The 24,832-nt window shown below is 33.4% G+C and overlaps 1 protein-coding gene across 11 annotated transcripts in view; it reads right to left on the bottom strand.

Annotated features, from left to right (window-relative positions):
- Positions 1-24,832, bottom strand: part of PCDH9 (protocadherin 9) — a 927,283-nt gene that overhangs the window by 893,243 nt on the left and 9,208 nt on the right. The window contains exons 3-4 of one of the 11 annotated variants that reach the window (XR_005794028.1): positions 16,148-17,372; positions 14,854-15,897 (exon numbers count right to left, since the gene is read on the bottom strand). The exons of the other annotated variants lie outside the window; for them this stretch is intronic. The gene's annotated coding sequence lies outside the window, so the exon portion shown is untranslated. Of the gene's footprint in view, positions 1-14,853; positions 15,898-16,147; positions 17,373-24,832 lie in introns of those variants that run through there. 11 annotated transcript variants of the gene reach the window in all.

Raw genomic sequence — 24,832 nt, 5'->3', positions numbered from 1 at the left:
ACCGCGAGATCGTGACCTGGCTGAAGTCGGACGCTTAACCAACTGCGCCACCCAGGCGCCCCAAGAGTAACATTTACTTCATAGGGCTGTTTTGTGGGTTAAAAAAATCCATGAATAAAAGAATGTGTGGAATGTATTTAATGCATAATAATTACTACATATAGCAGTTCTGGTAAGAATATCAGTTCACCCAAGCTGAAGAGGAATCGTAACTGGAGGGGAATAAAGACAGAAATTCATCCTCAAGAAACGGACTGGTAAAGAATCATACTCAGGACATGGAAGTAAGTTTGTGTTGGTTAGAATTCCCATTCAGGACATCTTACCCCTGAAAGATGAGAGAAACTACATTTATCTTTCAATTCTGGCAGAAGACTCACACACTTGAAAAGAAGGAAGAAAGGGAGGGAGAGAGGGAGGAAGGACAAGGGACAGAGAAATAGACACACAGACAGAAAGACAGACAACTAGTTCACCTACTTTGAAATGTCTCTGATCAGGAATTAGAGAAAAATATAGATAGTGAAAATGTACAGTGAAAAGTATCTCTGCATATATATATGACAAATACTATTAAAATATTATAATAAACACCTTAAAGTTTTGAACATATTTTCAAAGATGAATTCTTGGCAAATACATTTTTGACGTATGCTTATACAATGTTTCATATCATTGTCATTAACATACTTTTGTCTCTTTTTCAAATCAATCCTGACTCCTGGAATGAATGTTGGAAGATTAAAAAAAAAAAAAATCCTAGCTGAGTCACACAGGAGCTGTGTGGCCTTGAAAAAGGCTCAGACACTGAGCTTTAATTTTCTCAGAAACGAGGATAGGAACCAAATTCGTACACTTTTTGTGGGGTCCAAACACACTATTTGATGTGAAATTACTTTATAAATGTATGTGGCTAGGGGCAATAAAGAAAAACATTGTTGTTATTATTTTCTTTGTAAGAAGAAAGAAAATGTCAGGCAAAATCTAGGTTGGAAATGTGAGGGTGAACAGGAAATTACACCTGTGTTATGTCACTCCATGGGGACTGTCTGTGCACCTTATAGCAGCTAAAGGATAATGGACAAAATATAAAAAAGAAATCAAATTTAACAAATAGTGAGGACTGCATACATCAAAGAGAGTTTAAATTTAAAGCTGCCTATTTCATTCGGCTGGCTGTCTAGCTGCTTATTTGCATGTCTGCTCACAGCATCAATTATATATGTGATGAAGAACATTTTATTAATGTGATCAAAGTATTCATTCCTATGGCAAAATGTATGTTTTTAATGTGCTATCTTATTTTTCCTATTATATGTACAAGATAAGGAAGGACAAATATTTCTAGGTTCTCTCCATTATCATAAGAGAAATTATCCCCCAAAAAGTTCATTTTCTAAAAAACTGTGCTAAGAATATCAAATTTCTTTTATTTGAAATACTTTAACTATTTTCAAAGGATATTTAGTAGGAGTTGCATAGAGAGCCCAATAATTTATATGTATGTGGTTTATTACCCAGGGCCATAGGTCCCTGGCAGATTTCATAGATGGGCTTCACAGGATCTGTGGAAACTTTGAATGATTTGCAATTAAAAAAAATATATGTGGGTATATGATTTTTTCTGGAGAGTGAGCCTACAGCTTTTAAATGATAATCAAAGGAGTCAGAACACAAAACATTTAAGCACTACTGGTTATAAAATGAAATACTTAAAGTAACAAATATATTTGTTATATTAATAACCATTTATATGCTTGAGGCTATTGTACATTTCCGAAATGACTAAAATAAGTAATTGCTAAAAGGCACAAAATAACATGCATGCATTTAATCCATATATTTAGGAATAGTCCCTTCACTGTGCCAATTAATAGTTACTATTCATAAATGGATTAATTTCAGCATTCTTACTCTTATATGTAAGACATGAAGTAACGATGCAAAGAAAATAACACATGCTTATCAAAACCAAAGTTTACCAGGATTTGCTTTCAATACTTTAAAAGTAGAATACCATTTTATTAAATATAGACTTATACTCAAACTGGCAAATAGGTGGATGAAGACTTTTCTGGACTGTAAAAAAAAATATTTATTTTAAATATCAAGTATGCACTGTGTATAACAAAACAAAAAATAGTTATTTTCCCCATTGTACAGGAAACATACCTTTTTCTATCTTCCAAGTATAGTGAGGAAAAAGTAATGAAAATAAAGTCACCTTAGCATACATCTTGCTATCTAACAAGATTAACTGAAATTTTATTTGAAAACATATATGTAAATTATCATTGCTAATATGCATTAATAAAAACAACAACTCTGTCATCAGGTGTCTTCCGTAATTCATTTTGCCATGAAGTATTTGAGTTCCTACTATAAACCAGGAATTCTGCCAGGATTCTTTTGAATTTGCAGCATATTATTAAATCCCATTTGGCATACAAAACTCTGCTTTATCCCCTTCACCCACCCACCCCCCCCAAAAAACCTAGCCACCTTAGAAATGAAGGCTGTAAGTACAGCATGCAAAACACATCAAATTATGCATAAAGAAGACGCTTGGCAAAAATACACGCCATAATAAAGGCGATCAGTAGATATTTAGTCGATAAACTATAAAATCACCCTTTTTCTTCTGACATATATTTTAAAGCAACCAAAAAAAGAAAGTTAAAAGAACAATTTATTTACACTGGAGAATTCTGAATTTTTTAATATATTCGTACGAGTAAATGGTTACTTGTACACTTTCAAAGATTCAGTAGGTGCTTTACTAAAGCTTTACTAGAGGAAATATATTTAAATATCAAAAGCAACTATATAAAAATAATGACCTCAGCCTATGATGCTTAGGCTAATAAAAATATTAATAATAATTTCAAAGTTTCTATTCAAAAATTTAAAACTGAAAGCTGATATGTTATTTCAAAGAATATCAAAAGAATATCAAAAGCAATTGCTGGCATTAAAATATGTATTAAAATTTGATTGTATAGTAGATAGGTAGCTCATTACATTTAATAAATAACAATAATTAGGTTTTACAATATAAAAGAATTAATGTCCCAATCATTCTCAATCTACCTAAATATACATATATTCATATATATATATATACACAAATTATCTATATAAAAATATATGAACATATACCCATATACATCTCTAAGATTAAGCACTTTATTTCTAGTCATCAAATACTTAAAAATATAGACTACATTAGCTGGTGTTGTCTATCAGAACATAGTGGTGTCAGGCATAATATTCATCCTTTTCCACTACTGATTCTTGTTTAAAAATCACTTGCATCTAATAAAATATGACTAATATTTTTTATTTAACCATCCAGGTTAATGTCAGAATGCATGTTTCAGGTGCAATTAAGTGGTGAAAGTGGTTTGGATAATGTGCTATATTCTTGTGTTTAATATGTTTCAGCCCAGGTCATGATCTCACGGTTCATGAGTTTGAGCTGCATAGGGCTCTGTGCTGACAGTGGAGAGCCTGTTTGGGATTCTCTCTCTCTCCCTCTATCTGTTCCTTATCTGCTCTCATGCACATGCTCTCTCTCTTTCTGTCTCTCAAAAAACAAAAACAAAAAACAAAAGCAAAAAACAGAACTAATCCAACGGGGAGAATGCATATTTGGGATCGCTCCACTTCTCCAATAGAAAAAGCACCCTGTTATCCCTGGCTGTTTAATATTTAAGATACCAACAAGCCACTTGCCCAGCTCCTATTTGTCCTCACATCTAACTACGTCAGTATTCAAAATATTTTTCGTCATATGAATGGAAGGTAAAAAAGTGTTCTGTTTTATGTGTAGCATCAGAATGTCAGCGCAGGCAAAAATATTTTCATTCAACAACATTTGATGATTGGATTTGACCAATTTACTCTTTTTAAGGGGAAAAATCTGCAAAAACAAAATCAGCAAATAGGGCAGATGGGCTAAATCTCTCTGGGCTAACATATAAATTCAAGGGCAACAGCAATCTTATAATATGCATTCCATATTTATGATTAGTAAGTTTTCATCTCTGCTATTTCAAATGGAATCCTTTCACATGAAAAGTGCCGGGAACTTTTAAAGGACATCCATGGTTTTTTTTGTTTCTCTTTAACAAGTATATGGATAAAATAATCAATATGCAGCTGGGAAAGTGGTTATGAAAACTTAACTCCCCGCTTCTTATTGTAGGAAATCTAAACATGAAACACACATTTATCCCCATCCAGCGTGTAGGGGTACATGTGTTTCATGTGGAAATGGCCAACTGGTTGTGCCCCAGCAGGCTTCAAGGGTGATTTGAACTACCGTGACGAACTCACATAAGAAACCTGAATTTTCTTAGCAAAATAAGTGAGTCTATCCCTCAGTGAACTAACCCAAACCAAATATGGACATTTACATTTACTGTATTTGGGAGTCTAGCCTTATCTTTTTAGTGGGATGTCAAAGGTAACTCGCCAAACTTTCACTCTCAAATCTCCACTTAACTTCTGTCACTAGAGCATTAACAAGTTTGATTAACAGATCTCATATATTTTCTCCACATTACCTCCATGTAACTGCTTCTCCTCATTCTAGAGCACTCAGTTAAAGTCCAAACTCTTTGACATCCCAATGCTGCAAACTGGACGTGATGAGTTACTAGAAATTTGAGGGGGAAGCACATTTGGTGTCTTTTAGCCAAGGTTCCACAGGTGTTAGCAATTCACCACTTAGGAGAACAGCCTCCCGATTAAACAGGGGCTAACTATTCACCACACCAATGTTGTAACTCATCGTTTGATCAATAAGGTTAAGTTCAGGGAACCCTTATTAGAAAACCAGAGAACAATTTCAAAAAATGTTCACAAACAAATTCAACACAAAATCTCAACATTGTACAAAACAATTTCTGAAACTTTATTGTGAATTTTAAGATACATTTAGTAAAGTATGTTTTCCTTAATATAATTAATTAAAATAAATTGGAAAGAAATGCACATACTACTTTTTTAAAGCAAGGATAAGTACAGACTTTTGAAGTCACAATATATACAATTATATGAGTGCAATAAGCTTCCAAATACATTAGGTATATATCTGTTTAAATAAATAGTAAAATACTTGATTTGACATATGTGAGAGTCATACTGATTACACCAAAAATGTTTTACAAAATATAGCCAAAAATGGAATGTTACACATTTGATATACAACTTTTTAAAATACGTTATATATTCATTACTTAATTCAAATTATAGTGTACAAAAGTCCATTTTAATGAGGACAGTTTTGTGTTTTTAACACTGTTCAGCAAATATAGATATTAAGATGCATCCCTATACATGTTACTAAAGCCCCATCAACTGAAATCACTAGCACAGGGAGGAAAAAAAATTCTACCAATTATTAATAGTAATAATTTTTATTGATAAATTACTAATGTAACACACTGCAACATTATTTTGGTTATTTTAAGTCTTCTAAAATATATTACCTAATACTTGAGGCAAATTGTTTTTGTGTATATAGAAACTTAATTTGAAACCAAAATAGAAAGATATTGCTACATTGAACTTACCTACTCTGTAATATATTTCTTTTAAATAATACCTTCAGTTACCAGTTTTCAGTTGGAAAAATTTTCCCTATAATTCTTTAATAATAATGCTTTGTGTAGTGCCTTACTATGAATCTCAAGAACTCATTTCACAAAGTAGCAACAGAATATACTGTATTGTGAATGGTACCTATAGAATATTGGTATTATAGGAAAATGTCATTTTAAGTGTTTACATCTATAATTATTCATACATTGTAGTACAATAAGGGAAATTATTTTCAGCCATATTTCATCATTTGTAGCATATAGTTACACGTGACAATTTATTTGGAGTATATAAAAATGTGGCTATTTTGCAGAAGTAAAACAACATAATTACCAGGGTTTTTTTTTAATTGGAAACAAATGTTTTATTTTCCCTAAGGTTCTTTTAATAATAAAAGAATGGAAAAGGAATCAAACATATCCACCTGCCTTAGAGTGGTGAAGTGGGAAGATGGACAACTCAATGGTCATTCTCTAAAAATTACTTAGGCAATAATGATTGAAAAGATGCATTTTGCATTTACATAATGAACAATGTGCTTATCTATGTCTACAAAAACTGCCTGGTAATATCAGAACACAATTATATAATGACTAGGAGCACATTATCAGTTTTTTTCTTTTTTTACACTTGAACTACAAAAGCAATATAAGGAAACCTATTGTATGTGAACTAAACTTGCATTATTATATTTTTAGAATATTAGGATATCAACATATCTAAAAACAAGCAAGACAAGTTAAATTCTTCTAAACCTCCCCAGTACCAATTGCCTACTGTTTTATTGGAGCAGCACCACATGTCAAGCACCCAGTCAATCTCTATAACTCACCAAGTTGCCTTTTATTGGTCAGAATGAAAAGCATATACATTTTCTGCAAGAAGTCAGTTGATATTAGGGAGCCGGGTAGAGGAAACACACAAATGCAGATTTATCTACTTTTAGGCCATAAACCTCTAAAACATGAGCTCTGCCTTACTAACTATGGCACCTTATTTTTTTCCATCAGAGCTATTAACATTGTTTGTATGTTAGAAAGAAATATACTGGTTTATGATGGGGGGATTCCTTCTGTCCATATTTGCATTAGGGGTTGTGTGTGTGAGTGTGCTGGTATGTTTTCAGGTTAACACAAGATTAAATATAATTCAAGTAACATGTGATTGCCAAAGATTAATTTTATTTCTTGCCCTGTAAAAAGAACAGGGGTTAATTAAGCAAATTGCTATGTCTTCTCAACACTTTGCACTTTAAGAGCTGGACGGTAGCATAGCAATGATTTGTTTAACTACATTCACACTAAGAGAAGACATTTCCAGTCTCTTGGCCACTCTCTCAGAATGCTAGAAACTAAATAATTCCTTAATTCTTTCTTAATTTTTTGAAGTTAAATAAACATAAATAAGGGCTCATAGGCTCCAAATATCCCTAAATTAGGTAACAAATTTATTGAAAGTTTAAAGACAGTCATCTCATTTATCGATATCTGGAACTCCATTACTATGGTCCATAGACTATATTTCTACTTTAATGTCACCCTGTATATCAAAAACTCACCCATAATCACCTCAAATGTCATATGATTATCAAATTTGGGACTTATTTTTTATAAATGATCTTATATTCGGCATATTTCTGATCCTTCTGGCTTTAATAATTATCATTATAAGACTTAATTTTTAAAAGCTTTAAAAAAAATACTGTGAATTGCTAGAGTCCATTGCCTGATCTATAAGTGGTACCAAATAAGTTATTTTCATGTTGCTATAGTTCACTTTTGTCAATCCATGCACAGTATTCATATACATTTTGTGGTTTAAAAAAATCAAATGCATGCAATAGAGATATCTGCTGAGAAGATATCTCAAATTAGGAATTGGTGTCCATTTGCTTTTTCTACCACATCACTGAAGAAAAACCACTACAGAACTTTTACTCTACTACTGTAATGTTGTCCAGTTCCATTAATCCTCTCCAAAGAGTCACACTCAAAAATCTAAAGATTAGCACTCCCATCAGAAATCTATGTAAAAATATATTCAAGAGCTTGTCAAATCAAAACAGTAATTTTATTAAGACACACAATCGATTTGCAATAAAAACAACTGAAAAGTTGTCAGATAACTTGAAAAAACACACAGCCTTAGCAGAAGGCATTTAATGCTTGAAGAACACGATGGTTAGGGACACGGTCAAAAATCTGTGCACAACTTTTGACTCCCCCAAATCTTAATAGCCTACTGTTTCCTGGAAGCCCTACTGAAAATGTAAACAGTTGATTAACACATATGTTGTCTATGTATTATATATCATATTATTACAATAAGGGCTACAGAAAAGACACTGTTAAGAAAATAAGAGGAAAGAAGTTTACTGTACTGTATCTGGTAAAAAAAAAAATCCACATGTAAGTGGATCTGAGCCAGTTCAAACCCATGTTGTTCAAGGGTCAACAGTATATTGCCATAATTCTACCACTATCATAGATAAGTTTGTAGCTGAAAAAAGAGCTGAAGGAAGCCTTCAATAGATTATAGTTAAAATATTTTTATTAAAACTTTTGGTAAGGTATGGAAAAATCTTTTCACTTCAGACAATTCATACAGCAATATGTATATGGTTATATAGATGCATACAATCATTGTATCTAGTTTTCTTATTACGGTCAGGCTAAGCATACCTTTCCAGTGAATATTTTTAAGAGATAAAAGTGGTTGTAATTGAAAGGACAAAAGCATACAATACATAGACTATCAGGCCTCTTTGTTGAATCAATTCTTGATACTTGTGAAAAATTATTTGATGAGCAAAAACGCATCAGCTTAAGTTACATAACTGTTTTCCACTTTTCTTTTTATTCGTTTTCTTGAAATTCTGAATGTGCAAAGGCTAGGAATTGGTGTCCATGTGCCTTTTCTACTACCTCCCTGCAGAAAAACCACTACAGAACTTTTACTCCACTACTAATGTTGTCCAGTTCCATTATTCCTCTCATGTCCTTCCTCAACTTCCAAGAGTTGATGTATATTAATACATAATTATGGAGGCAGAAAACAAAGTACATGCTGGAGAGCCTCTGCTCTCCTTAAGGCAGAAATTTCCGATAGTAAGACTATTAAGTTTGGCTCTTGTAATGTCCATTTGGTTGGAGTTTCTGATTCACAATCATAACCAATAGGCATAATGTTACTACAAATTATCACCAACACCCAGAATGTCAATGCAAAATTAATTTAGTTACTCACAAGGCCTTGTCTGTTTAGTTTCTAAATACAGAAGAACTCCAGCCATATTTTAAGTCTTCTAGAAAGCTAAAGCAACACATTATGTTAAACCACTATATTCATGTCTACATGCCAGGATTATAGTTTCCAAACCCCATCTTGGAATTTTATCATAAGACTGTAACCTATTGTAAAACCAAAACAGTCTGGCAGTCTTCTACCTAAACCTGATAAATAGAGATGACTAAAAGTGTTTGCTTTTATGTTTGGTCTCATTGAACATGAGTTACATCAAAAAACTGTAATTTAAAAAAAAAAGATTACTTCTCTAAAAATGACTCTTTAAACAGACATACAAAAATCATTCCTCACAGCCCTACCACAAATTGATTTCTATCCTTACATGTTATTGAGTTCAAAGTAACCTGCCTGTATGCCTTTGAGTTCACATCTGAGAATTATGTTTTTCTAATATCTCACCTTAATAATTTAAAGAAATCTTGCCAGTCTAGTTCACTGACACATTAGCAGATAAACTTAAGTTTATTACACCAATGGTTGATCTAAAAGTATGCCCTTACCAGCTTCTTGTTTTCTAATTAGCAACACGGAATCTTTGGTCAACATGTTCAATTCTGCTCTTTAATTAATTGAAAATTTTCTGCCAATTAAAGGTTATTAGTAAGGGTCATCAAAAAAACCTGCTGCCCCCAAATCATACTAAACCTTAAATAATAACTGAGGCCACAAAATCATAATGTAAGTGATGCAAGTTTCAAAACTATAGGGTTTTAAAAGGATAAGTCAATCTGCTTGTCTCATATCAAACTTTTTCAAAGAGCTAATTTTTGTATTCTTTGGGAATGTGACAGTATTTATGTTCTAAATAAAAATAGCATTCATGAAAGCTACTCAATGATCCACATGCACTGGACACAATGGACAGAAAGTTTAGCATGTTGCACCCAGAATCGATTTCCTTTGCCAAATGGAATAAGGGAAGCTGTGTATGCCTAATACCTCAGTATTTCATTTTAACCTTCAAATGTACCTCAGAACTGCAACTTCCTTAGAAGTTTTATCATAATGCATCCTTTATAAGAATCAATGATAAAGAAATTCTATTTGACTATAGGGCTGAAATCATTCTCCCCAGTTCTCAGACTTCAGAGGGATCTTAAAAGTCCAATAGGAGGTTGACAAGTGTTTACCATCTATTGTTAGAGTTGTAAGCAAGGAGGTATTAAGCCAGTAATGAAATATGGTATATTTATCAAACTATATAAAATTAATGGATAATTTTGGGGGTTGTGGGTGATAAATCTGAAAAACCTAAGCAAGAAAATGGTTAAAATTGAATAAACAATAACTTATATGCATGTTTCTAAATAGACTCGAGGATGTGTTCCCTCAGTACATTAGAAATAGGTTGGGAGAAGGCCCGTGCTGATGTTAGCTGGCTCCTTTGTGCAGAGGTGGACGGTGGTTGATATTTCTGACCCATGCAGAAACAGGGGCTGGAATAAAATTTTTTGTTTAAGTCAGAAAGCATCATTCTAGTCTACGGGGAGAAGAAAGATCTTTTTGTTATCATTATGGTTTGACCTCCCCCTCTTCTCCATGCCTTCTTATCAGATATGAGTAGTTTAAAAAGAGGATAATCAAAAAACTCTTGTTCTATTTTGAGCTTAGCAGAATGTTTTAAATTCATTGCTAAAATCCACTGTTTGTGAAAAGCATTCAGAATCCTACTGCCTAAAAGATACAAATGCTCTTCCTGCTCTTCCTACCTACTGCCTGTGAAGGTTCACTGCAACCTGGAAAGAAGTGCACAAGCCCCAGGTACAGTTGCATCACCGTGCCATGTGCTCAATGGCAAAATGCGTATGTGAAAGGAATTAAAAACAAAACACAGTAGACTTTATCCTTTTTTGCCTTTATACAAAGAATTTATTTTTGGCACAACTGACTCTTGGTGATGCACCGCAATTTCATCTTTTTAACTTAAAGTGCAATCAAGAGTCAGTATTGCCTAGCAACTACGAGCAAAGCCTCTGGTAGAACACTGGGAGGGTTCAAGTCCTGGACTACTCTTCACTTACAGGAACTGTGACCTTAAGCAAATCATTTAACTTCGTCTCAGCTATAAAAGAGATATTAATAATAGTACCTGACTCACAAGGTCACTGTTCCTATTTAAGTAGTTAATACATGTAAAGTGTTGAGAAGAATGCCAGGCACACAGTGAATTCTCAAGTAAATGTTGGCTATTATCATTGTCTGGTGTTCGAAATCTAGTTTCAAAGCACTGTAAACTACGTTTTAGAAACAAAGGGATAATGGTGCCAAAGTGAATATTGTGATCTCTTTCAGAGCCCAAAATGCCCCCCATTTCTCCTGTGAAACTGCTTGCTATTTCACTGAAATTACTGTGGTTTATTTTGACCAGTTACTTTAATATATGCTTAAAGCATGTTTATATTTTTTTAGTAATAAAGCAATAACTAGTCATGTTAAAGTACTCAATAATTAGTTTCAACCTCAATAACATACTGTTAGGATTAAGGAGTTTATTCTTCTTCTTAATGTTAGCTTTTCCTCGATACAGGTTACTCCAGCTCTATTATGGTTATCTCATGTTGCTTTTGTCCAAATTCCTAATGAATTTCTTTTCCAGGCAAAACATTGGAGGGCACAGTCTACACAAATTCATTAATATACAAGCATTCAATTCAAATCAGATGCCAACACATCATTCTCTTTGTACTTTAGAATAGAGGACTGATCTGATTAATCATATAGCTGTGATTCATTGTATTGTCCACAGACTGGCTCACACTGACAACGCTCCCTAAACTCACAGGATTTTAAGACTTAGCCTGTCCAGCTTCTCACCTTGCCAGTGACTATTTACATCTCATTCCATCAATTACTGCTCAAAATAGCTAAGACGCCTCTTAGGCAAAAATCATAGAGTACTCATTTGACACTAATCTATGCAGTTTTTTATTTTGTTTTATATTACTTTTAGATTCTTTATAATTTGTTGTTGCCTGCATTAGTAACATTAAATAGTTTGGAGGTTTTATTTTAAATAACTTCCAAACGACCTTATATCCATGGAAGGAATATTTTATTTTTATTTATTTATTTTTTAAATTTTTTTTTCAACGTTTATTTATTTTTGGGACAGAGAGAGACAGAGCATGAACGGGGGAGGGGCAGAGAGAGAGGGAGACACAGAATCAGAAGCAGGCTCCAGGCTCTGAGCTGTCAGCACAGAGCCCGACGAGGGGCTCGAACTCATGGACCGCGAGATCGTGACCTGAGCCGAAGTCGGCCGCTTAACCGACTGAGCCACCCAGGCGGCCCAGAAGGAATATTTTTAAAATATCAGGTCCATATAGCCATATGGTTAAGAAAGGCATCTCTCTTGCTGCACATTCAAGATGTGAGCAGTGGGATAAGGTTGCTTAATACGAAAAACAAAAACAAACGTGTCTTGTGGCCAATATGTGGCATTCCTAGAACTGTACTTCCTCCGTCTTTGTCAACTCCTAAACCCATCCACCTACGGTGTAAAATTGTTTGTTTGTTTTTGGTAGTACCTCCACCAAAATCCTGATAGAATTGCTCTTTCCTGAAGTTTTCATAATTTGACAGAGCACAGGGCAGTAAGTCATGATAAATGTAAGCAAATGGTTCAGAAATCACTGAGGTAGTAGATATAAAAATAAGCACTCCTGGGCTACTGTCCAGGTTTCAGAACCATCCTGAAAGGCCCTGTTTCTGCATTGTTCTGGAGAGAATATGGTAGGCTGCTCTGTTGTGGCAAAACATAGCTCCAATTTATGTACCTGTAAGCAAATAGCACTTGCTGTTTGACATTCAGGTGGCATATTTGGGGGCTATTTCAGCTAATTTGCAATTCAGTCCTTTTAATCCCAAACTTGATTTTCCTTCAGCAGATTGACAGTTCTGATTATTTACATTATTTCTTCAGTTTAACACTATTTTGTCTTTGAATGAACAGGCTGCCAATGAAAACAACAAACATTAATTAGCTTTTCTAAGACACATCCTGATAATAAACACCAGCAATCCAAATGACCAGTTTGACTTTTCAAAAATTATATTTACACATTATCCCAAAACTATGTGTCTCCAATATTCACAAAAGTTAAAGTACTAAATTCATCTTCATGCTTTACTACAGCAAAAAAAAAAAAAAAAAAAAAAAATCAGAGCAATATTACTGACAAAAATAGGGTAGCTACGTACTATTTCAAGTGGATAATTTTCTAATCAAATTATAAACACCAATAATCTGCTTCAGATTTTAGAGTCCTTCTGTTTTGTGATTTTTTTATTTAGGAGGAAAAAGTTAATTTTCTAGTTCAGAAGGGAAAAATTAATCAGGCAGAGACAAAGAAGATAAAGGCAGTGCTCTGTTATCAACACTAAGGCAAGAGAGTGACAACAGATCATACAATGGGGATATTGCAAATTGTTCATTGTCAGGAGAGACTGAACCTCAGGGTTTATTTTGTAATTGTTTTTCATGAGTCAATGTCAACATTGATTTGCACTGTTTGAACATGTATCAAATGATAAAAAGAAATAGGCCAGACAGATGTTGGGTAGTATGAGTAAGTCTGCCAAAAAGGATGACTAAGTTATTAATTAAAGACATAGTTCAATTTTTAATAAAAATGAAAAAAAAAAGGCTGAATCCAATGATCTAATTTTCAGATGAGAAAATCTAATTCTTAAGATGCTAAGTGAAACTTCAGCCAAGTATAAGTGGTTTTGGATAGATAGGACTATTGCCAAAAATTAGTAAGAAATACCAAAGTTTTGAAAATTGGAAAATCTATTTATTTTAATAACCCCTACTGGTTCATTTTCTTTGGTAAAGCAATGCATAGTCACTTCCAAAAATCATAATAAGAAATTAAAACTGGGTAAAAACACCAAGTCAACAATCACTGTAATGATGAGATTGACACATTTCTAATTCTGTATGGAAATTATTTACTGCCAACAGAGTAACACTCATGTGATTTCCACACCAACCTTTGTTTAAATGTATCTGTTATCCTAAGCTTAATCTATCCTGTTTCTTGGTTTGAAATTAGCTTACCTAACTGTCCATATTTTCACACTGAAAATGGATTACATTAGTTATATGGTGGGTCATAGCAATACATTTATTATTTCCCCCCAAATTGCTTATATTTTAATCAGTATATTTAAGTGCCATTACACATTTTATTTCTAAGCTATATCATATTTTACCAGGTTTCAATTTTGTAGCTCATTTACATTATCATAATTACTTAGAGATAGTTGCCTAAGTATCCACAGAACAGTTGGAAAGATCTTTCTGGAGTTAGGCACCAGCTTGATGGTTATCACTGAAGCCTAACTGCAATTAAAATAGTACATTTGCTGGAAGTAAAAATTTATCTTAAAAAATGTCTGCACAAAAAAGTGCAGGTGAGGCATTAAGTGCATTATTTTTCAAAAAACCACCATAGCATTTAAATGCTATGTTAAAATTTCAAAATGACCTGCTCATATAAACATCATCCATATGCAAATTAGTTTGAGAAATGATTACAGTTAAAAATAACATAGTCTGTCTTGCCTGAAATGTAAAGCTCAATTATGACATTTTCCTCTGTGATTAAAGGAAACCAAATTTTTAGGATATGAATGTTTCTCAGTTTAAGAAATAATATATATACACACACATATATATGTATATATGTGTGTGTATATATATATATATACATATATATGTGTGTATATATATGTATATATGTATATATATATATATATATATATAAAATAAAGGTCTCTAGTTTTTAGTATTTTATTGCATCGATTCCTTGAAATATTGTGATAAATATTCATAAAGAAAATGGACTTCCCCAAATCATAACCATCTGGAGGTAAAAACCAATTAAACCAAACATTTATTCTGGCCAGAGTTTAACATCTCTGTTCCACTTATGCTTATGTCTTTTCAAAGGGTGAAGGTTGAAACACTGCTTTGCAGAATATCATGATTCAAAATACCCTTTTCTAAATGGATCCCTGTGTAAGTGGATCTCCATCTGTAGAGAACACTGTCTTCTTCAACTTAGGTTATTACTCAACATTATCAATGTATGCCATGTTTTTAAAGTGATTTTTAATATGGCAAATATGCTAATCTCAGAGTTACAGAAATGAAGTTTTCTTGCAACTATATTTTATTAACACCTTTGCCTGTGGAAGAAGTGTGATTTTAAGGATGAAAAAGTGTATTTCCCTCTAAATTAACCAAAGGATAAATTTAAATGTGGCATTCTTATAATTGAAGTAATAGATCTTAGAATTTTATTACCCTACTGAAAGATCAAGTCTCCAGCACTAGTTTAAGAAAAAAAGGCTTTAAAAAATATATTTCAGGGAAATGATGACATCAATTTAAAACAGAGAGAACTCATATTTTAAGTAAGGGAATTCCAAGAAAAAAAGTATTGTGTTTAAAACCCACTGGAATCTTTTAAGGCAAATAAAATATCTTATTTTCTTAAAACTTCCCACTGTCAAACACTGTTTCAGGACCACTGAAGTTACACAATAGATGTCTGTTGAATAAAAGAATTAACAAAAAATATAGATTAATTTTTGTATATATCAGTAGGGGTCTTTGGCAAGAAAAATCATAGTTATGTATTTTTAAGATAAAAAATATTCTTAAAAAAGCATACATTTAAAACTATAGGATATTAATTCTGGAACACATTTTAGTATCCCTTAAGGAAAATATAATATGGTTTAATAGTCCAGTGATAAGTCTGGATATTGTCTGGTTGTCAGGCTTATACCCAAGTAGGGGTTCCAAGCAGAAAAAATCCTTCACATTGCTAGATGAGAAAATCAAGTGGACCCTGTTTACATAAGGAGAGATGTGAGAATTGCAGTACAAGAAATATAATTTTCTTTATAGAATAAGTGTTTGGTCATTATCTGAACTGAAACTCATATATACTTCCAGGGGTGTACAATCACCTCTCTATTCTTTTTTTTTTTTTTTTTTTAATTTTTTTTTTTTAAATGTTTATTTATTTTTGGGACAGAGAGAGACAGAGCATGAACGGGGGAGGGGCAGAGAGAGAGGGAGACACAGAATCGGAAACAGGCTCCAGGCTCTGAGCCATCAGCCCAGAGCCTGATGCGGGGCTCGAACCCACGGGCTGCGAGATCATGACCTGGCTGAAGTCGGACACTTAACCGACTGCGCCACCCAGGCGCCCCTCACCTCTCTATTCTAAGAGTTAATAAAGGTTTATCACTGAGATGAACAACACATAATGGTGGCCATCTTAACTTACATTTAGCCATGTTTAGTATACATTTATATGTGCTTGATGTCATGAGAAAACTAAATTTTTTTTTAACAAAAGCAATGAATCTAAATCCTTGAAGCCTGATTCTTGCCATTTACCTTCATTTTACCTGATTATCTCCATGTTTGTCCTTATGGTGACATTAAGTAAAATTTACTGAACATCTATAATGCCATGCTATAATCCTTACAACTCCATGACATTTGATACTCGAGGTAATATTCATACTATATCCCCGCTCTGTTCACTATCTTAGTATATTACATCTTAGTATAAAACAAGCAGTAGTCTAAAGGAAATCACACTAGTGTGTCATGTTATATCTGTTTGATTCAATTTTTCCAAGCACAAGGAATAAGTTTTCATATTGTTCTTGTTCTAAAGTCATTTTTTCTTACTTAGCCACTGTCTATATATAAAATTAGAACTAAACTAAAAGGCCAATACAAAAATAATTTTATCACACTGAGAAAGTAGTAAAGGTCAGTAAGAAGTTAAAAATTTAATTTCTACAATCCTAGTTACATTGAAGCCAACTAAAACTTGGCTATATCTACTTATTTAGTTGATCAAGTTAATTGAATTAGTAACAAATCCCCACTACATTCTGCTCCAAATCCAAATCAATAACTTTGTCTTGATGATTTCAGCTAAGCTACCGTAAGGCAATGATTTTGACCTCTGGTATATTAAGAAAAGGTATTTTTTCAGATACTATCATATTGTGTTATATTTTTATTTGTTGGGTCTCATTTATGTTATTATGTCACCCATATACTCAAATGTTATAAACTTGCATATTCAAACATTAAAAACTCATTTATAAGTGAATATGGTATTTTAAAATAAGAAAGAAAAAAAAACTATTGGTTATTATGCTTCTGGCTTACATTTGATGAATCCCAGAAATATGATCCATATACTCCAAGGCATTTTAACTAGTTTGATTACACCATGGATGTCACTACTTCAACGGAGATGCTTTCTAGTCTATGGAATAATTGGAAGCAAAACCCAGCAGGTTTCAAATGGTTCCAGCTGTGTTAAGTACTGACTGTGAAACAGATTCTCTCTCTTATATGTTGTTTTGTAACAGGAGTGATGTATAAGGTGAAAATCCCCAGACGGGTGGAGTTCCTATGGGTAATCAACAGGGAAGTGAATTAATAACAAACGCTAAAAGCAGAATAATTTTAAATACAACATGTGAAAGAAAATGGCGAAATACTCAAAATGAAAGATAAAGCAATTATATAAATGCGGCACAATAGGGACTAAGTTCAAAAGAAAACATAGGATCCTGTCTGTACTATTCAGATGCTGTTACAAGACCAACTTTCCAGAAATCCTAAATATCCAAAAAAAAAAAAAAAATTAACCAAAAGCAGATTAACAGCTGACATGCTTATTAAAAAGACATAAAACTCATATTCCAAAAAACCACCAAGAACAAAACTAAGAGGACATGCATTAAGTGCGATCTTCACCTCTGTCAATCGCAAACTGGTATCCTTGAAGACAAAAGAGAGAAAAGCAGGTAGGTTTTGTTTTTTGGGGTTTTTTGAAGTATCTGCCTACCATGGAACAGACGTTGACAGGGATCCATGTACCCGTTCACTTAATCTCATGATAACCTTATGCATTAGGCATGATTACACTCATTTTACAGACAAGGAAAGAAAGAAGTGGTACACTTAAATGATGTGCCCAATGTCACAGTTTCTAAGTAGCGGTTCATGGAGTCATTTTTCCTACGCCAAATATCAAATTACTTCTTGGGTCTCAGTTTTTTTCATATAGAAAAAGAATTAAATAGGCCAAATAGTCCCAAAGGCCCATTTGAGTCTTGAGAAACTATCCTGTGAGTTCTTTTAGACACCAAATTTATCTTTCCAAAATTAATATAGTAGCTAGACACTGCTCTAGTCACTATTCAATTATTATTTTGCTTCTTTTTATAGAATTCATACGTGATTCTAGGGTGATGTCTAGATGACTCAAAAGTCTATTAAGGGAACATTCACGTGACAACTTTTTTCCCTCTAAAACACCTGTCCCTATCAAGCAGATAACAAAGTAAATCTATTGATCATTATGTTTAGAGGTAACGACTCAATCTAAGTATTGAAAGGTATAAGTACAAATTTTTGATAAGGAAGCAAAGGAATCTGACCCTGTTTATTTAGTTTACCCTTTCTTTTCCCATTATATCCCAATTTAAGAAAAAAAAATGTTATGATGGGCAAACATAGTGGTGTGGAATAAGGGAGAAAATGGAAACCAGAGATATCTGTTTATGTGACAGAAGAGTATTTATGTACCTCAGAATCAGCAGCTTTCTAATTTTCTGCTTCTCTCTGTCCTGCATGCTGAAATCATTGAGTCAAGACACTGATAAACGATATAAAGGTGTTAATTGTACTTCACTGTTAAAAAATCAGAATGGTAAAATGCAGAGTCTAAGAAGGCCTATACTTCCTCATCTATAAGTTAGACCTCCAGAAATATGAATGGAGGGTGTCAGGGAGATCATAATTTCTTAGATTGGAGAGCACGAGGACTCCTCAGCCACAAAAAATTCTTCAAACTAATTAGAGCTTTCGTCATCAGGCCGAAGATGTTACAGAGGAAAATATGGACAGCAGCTGAAACCAAACATTCACTCTCCACATATAGTTTATTCCTTTGCCCTCTGTCACAGCCGCAATGGATACAGATGTGCTTTGGGTGTCATATGCTTACCACGTTTCAATATAATCTAGAGTTAGTTTACTCAGAGGTAACCTGTAAAGAACAATTTTGGGTACACTGAGTTGCCCTGTAATATATTTGTTTATTTTTTTAATATATAAATGGGTTGCAATCCTTTCCAGTGAAATTATATCCCTAATGAAGAAAATGTTTCAAACTAATATATAGCCTAAAAATAGTGTTTTACGAGTAAAAGTAGGCCACACATAAGGAAGAAATACCAGTGTAAAGGCAGGGCTCTGGATTGGAAATAAAAGCCATTGGCTTTAGCCATGTTACTTGGGAAAAAAAAAACAAACAAACAACATTTTCTGAATCTCAGTTTCTACATAAAGAATGGATTGTCTTCTTTATATGGTTATAGGAATGAAATCAATGGAACTGTTATACATACATAAAGTATGATTCCATTATCAGCTTATCTCTCAGGCTAAGTCAATATTTGCTGAATGCCTACTAAGTTCACTCTTAGGCATTGTAGATTTGGTCTTGGAAATACAAAGGTAAGAAAGGTTCAGTCTCTTACTCTAAAGAACTTTCTTACAGTTTCCTTAATTATTAAGTTTTAAATTATGATATACCAGTATTTGATTTAACTGAATTACCACTTGAGACTGAAGGATCATGAGGAACCAGGGCCGTGTTTTGAACAATCCTGAATATACGACTGGGGTTGATACTGCTTTGGCTGGAGAGGATGCACAGCCTTGCCAATAACAGATGGTCCTACAGGAATAGTTTAAACCCTGAGGAGTGTTGCTTTCAGTACCATCCAGAAGTCAATAACCTTAGCTAAAGCAGAATTTAATTGTCTAAAACAGAGACTTTAGGTGTCAAAATGATTTTGCTTAATTATTACCATGTTTAAAAATCAATCAATGAATTCAACATATTTTGCCATCACTGCTTGGCAGAAGATTTTGCTGTCAAGACCAAGAATGAGCTCATGTCAAACTAAAATATCCTAACGACTGTCTGTTTTTACTACAACTTAATGTAATTTTGATACTCATTTCAATTCTGCAGCAAAAAGAATTTATTTTTATAAAATTTTGACATCTTTTTTTATGTTGGAAATTTGAAGATTAGGAATGGCAACATTAATCAATACAGTTAAATTTAGCATTATATCTTCACCTTGAAAATGGTATCAGTGAGAAAAACTCAATTTTAAAAATTGCAAAGGAAAAAATATAGATATTTTCTATTTCTAGGAAGAAAGGACACACTGTGGGTATTGTTCTTGAGCAACACCCTAAGGTATGTTCTTGAGCAATATATATATATATATATATATATATATATATATATATATATGTATATATATGTATATACATACATATATATGGATGTATGTGTATATATATATATATATACACATATATATATGGACGGATGTATATATACACATATATATGGATGGATGTATATATATATATACATCCATCCATATGTATGTATATATATCAAGAAACTTATCTGTGTATTTTAAAATCAAGAAATTTAAGAAAGCAGACGTATATTAAGTAACATAAATGAATAGAATCCACCTAGTGAATGATAAGAAATGGAGGAAAGAAAAGTTGCCAGTGCAGGTGTGTTTACAGCTGACAAACAGAGGTAAGGCTATTGTGATTCTAGGTTTCCAATGTGAAAATTGGTTCAATGACATGAATATATGACACAGGAGGGCATCAACTCACAACTCAGAACTCACTCCATTTTGTCTCCATTTGTCACTTGCACCTTCTACAAAAAGTTTCCTGCAGAATCCTGTGTAGCTATGTATTTGAAAGTCCTCAGCGTGCAGCTGCTATCACACAGAGGCACAGATTGGTTGTATCCTCCGAATCCAAAAAAGCACTGTTTTTTTTTTTCCTCAAAGAAAAGATCTACTATGGAACTACTGTCAGCAGAAGACATTTTCTTCCTATAAAAGAAAGGGTTTCATTTTATATATCCTTCTGTGTCTCCATTCTTCTCCATATTGAGGTTTGTTTAAAGAGGAAAAAAATTTAAAAAACCTCATTCACTGAATTGCGGTTGCTATTGTCTTGCACAAAAACAGTTTTGTTATAAAAAACAATCATCTATGAAGATTCTCAGCAAGTCCACCATACCTACTGTGTACTGCACGTGGATTATATGCTCTTTCTAGTAGGCAAAAATATAGGATTTGTAAAATCATTTAAAAATATACATGGCTCTTTCCACTGATTTATATCTAACAGGGCCAAACGTGAAGTATTGAAGAACTGCGAGGCATTTTACTGAACACTGTCATGAGGTAAATATATTGAAATACACGTATGTCTGGAATGAGATGCCGTGCTACACACACACACACTATTTACAAATGGAGCAAGGATGAATTCTAAAAATACAGCTTGAGAGATGATTCAATATCAATTCCTATGAGGATCAAAGCACTCACTTAGTAGCCAGCCCTCTTCATTATGGTAATGCTATGGTTTTATGGATACCTAGGGTTTTCATCTGATTTACTTTTGGAGGAGAGTCGACACACACAACTGAGAGTTTCTTCTCAGGAAGAGTTGAAAGCCAGATCACGGGCATCGGAGGTACCAAAGGTAAGTGTGAGCAGGCCTGCACTGTCCACTTGGAATAACTAGATTCATCAAAAAGTAAATCTGTCTATTCCAAGGCATGTGTTTGAGATTTTTATTCTTTCAGACACATCCAATGTTTCTGCTTTTGGAAAAAATAGGCAAGACTAATTCTCTAGGCTATAAATCACTCTAATGTGGAGGGAAATGTGTTAGCTGGTTGTATTACAAAGCCTTTACTTCATATTTAATAGGCACCTGCAATACCAGCATTATACAAAGCTCTCTACTTTGCAAATCTTTAAAACCCCACTTAATTTTCAGTACCGATTTCCTGCAATCTAAGAGCTTATGAAGGGTTCACTGTGTTCATACAGATCTATGCAAAATGTGCCAGAATCTCCCTGTCTGTGATGGCATTCATTTGGAGGTGAATCCCAAATTTTTATCACTGGCGTGCTTATTTTCGACCAAAATAAATATCCTTAGAATGAAAGCTGAAGATTACGAGGACAAAAAGGAGGCAAAGTAACTAGCACTGGGAGAGATATATGCAAATATCAGCTCAATGACAATTCTTCATACCATTTACAATTGAAGCTTAAAGACCCAAATACTCTGCAATCCATTAGTTTCTCAATATCCTGGAAGGGATTAGAGTATTTCTTAATCAACTGCTAACAGACTGAAAAAGGCCAGAGAGTGGATATTAACAAAGCAGGGTAATACTAAAATGCAGAGATGGCCAGATAGAAAGACAAATTGTGGAAGAATGTTAAAATGTGTTATACAAACATGGTAAAATCAACCCAATTTCCACCTCCTTGCAGCCCACATAATTAAAAATCTATATAAATGAATGAATGCTGAGGCTGTAATAGAATCCTTTTAAGAAAAGATAAGTTCACTTGTTAACAAATTCTGGAATAATGAGTATAACATGACTAGAAAGAATTAATCAAATATGCCCCTCAAATTGTGCTTGTATCTTCACCACCCCCAACTGTACAGATGGTCCCAAGTCCATCATTTTAAATGTGATATGTGCTGATGGACCAGTAATCGATTGGACTGTTAAAATTGGGGAAATATTTAAGTAATGTAAATAACAGAGAAGTATGGAAAAACCTATCCCTAATCAATGACTTCAAGTTCTGAATGCCTTAAAATCATATTATGGCTCAGAAATTTCTACTAATTCCAGTACTATTCTTATCTATAGGATACAAACTGTCTAGAGGACAAAATGTGAGTGAGAGAGTAAATATGGGTTGTTTTCCCACTTTATTCCTGCCATCACCCTTTACCATTAAGGAAGGGTAGTTGTTTAACTTACTTAATGAACTTCCATTTTAATGAATCTTGGCTTAGGGAAAAAAGAATATAAATCAAAACCAAAATGTCAATCATAGTAATATGTCTTTCTTGTTCTATGTTTCTGATGACTGACAGCCCAATAGGTTTGTATCAAACAAAGGTAAAAAGCATGTGTTCCTTTCCAAATGAAATGTTTGACAGATTTAACAGCTATCTGAAATAACTGATGAAATCCTAAACAGCACAGCCTATCTCCTAATGTACATGAGAAATCTTATTTCTACATTTGGATTTTTTTCCCTGATCTGATGCAGATTCAGGGGGTCCTAACTAATACAAAGGATGTACCACATTAGCATTATTAGTTATTGAACTCCTATGCTTCCAGATATTGAAAACTTTAGAGCAAGCCCCCTGCTGCCTTGCATTCCCAAATTCTCACTAATATCTGACCTGTGATTAGAGTCATATTTTTTTTAAATGACAAATTTTAGGGCCCTGGTATATAGAATTCTGGAAAATCTATTAAACATAAAATCAGCTGTCAAGAAAGCCAAAATTTAAAACCCATGTATTTCTAAATAATTCTTAGTTTCCAACTACCTTGACTATATAAGATATTAACTAACTTGCTAATATTAGCAAGAGACTAGTTTGAATAAAGGGTCTCCTTCAAGAAAACATCACACTAAATTCAGAGAATGCTTACTGCAGGGATTTTAAGTGAAAGTGGTAAACAATTCACTAAACTCACTTTCTTTTTTGTCTGAAATAATATGCAAGCTAAGAGTTCAACTCTGACAAAGTCAAACCGAGAAAGTGCTAAAAAAGGAGCAGTAAAGTTGACATGGCCCTCGATCCCATAAACACTCAGTCTGGTACCGCTAGACCAGCATGGCGTCTGTGGGGGTTAGTTAGCATTTGGACCATTTCTGCATTCCCACCTACCCCCCCCCAAAAAAAATTAGAAACCAAAACAATCTGAACAATAAAATAAAATTGTGGAAACAATGCTTCTGAGAAAATAATTTACAGGTCTCACTTTCATACCTCAGTACTGTCACAGAAAATAATGCGATATGAAAAATAATTCATTAAGAGACCACTTCTAATATTTTGGGTATAGTTTATGCACATCTCACATATGTCAGTCAACATAAAAAATGAAAGTTCAAGAGTCAGACTAATTCACAATTGGTTATGAGGAAATGTGGTTTTAGATTTGAGGTTTTTCAGTAAATCTAAATTCTATTTTACTATTTCATGTATATTTTAATTTGAGCTATTATGAGAAGATACATTATAGCTTGAAATATTTAATAAGACTATACATATACCCAAAGAATATCACGTATTCTTAGCAGTACAATACTTGCAAGGTAATTTTAGTGATGTTAAAGCCTCTTCTGTAACACCGTAAGGATGACTCACTTGAAACTAAGGGAACATCAGTTTAGAGTGTTTCTATATATAGAAATAATTGTAAAATTTAGGAGATAGTCTTTTAACTACTGAAATTGTTTTCTCTACGTTAACACGTATTCAGTAATCAGAAGACACAACTATGCTTAATACAGTGGCAACTTTTATTTTTACTCTCCTCAAGGTTATTAGCAATGAATACTAAAATGTACCTTGAATTTTATAACTTAGCTGTATCAAGTTGAAAAAAAAAATCAAGTATTTGTATCACAAATCCAAGAGGAAAGGTAGCCAGTTTGTATAGATGGCCCATCCTCATTTCAAATTCCTAAATCAATCCAAGGGGTCTGGGTTTCCTTTACCTCACAACTGACTTCTTGATCATAGGGCACTTGGCCAAAGGGAAGGAGTGGAAATAAAAATCGCAACTGATAACATTTTAAATATACTTTGCATCTTGGGGAGCAATTTTTCTCCACATACCACCTGTGTTCAACTGTCACGATATACTGCAACATTTAGTAGTTTCAAGTATCGTCA

Source organism: Herpailurus yagouaroundi, unplaced genomic scaffold (assembly GCF_014898765.1).
Source record: "Herpailurus yagouaroundi ecotype Mexico unplaced genomic scaffold, PumYag 164, whole genome shotgun sequence".
NCBI classification, from domain to species: domain Eukaryota; kingdom Metazoa; phylum Chordata; class Mammalia; order Carnivora; family Felidae; genus Herpailurus; species Herpailurus yagouaroundi.
Note: the sequence above shows the minus strand (reverse complement) of the source record. Positions and strands in the feature narration are given on the sequence as shown.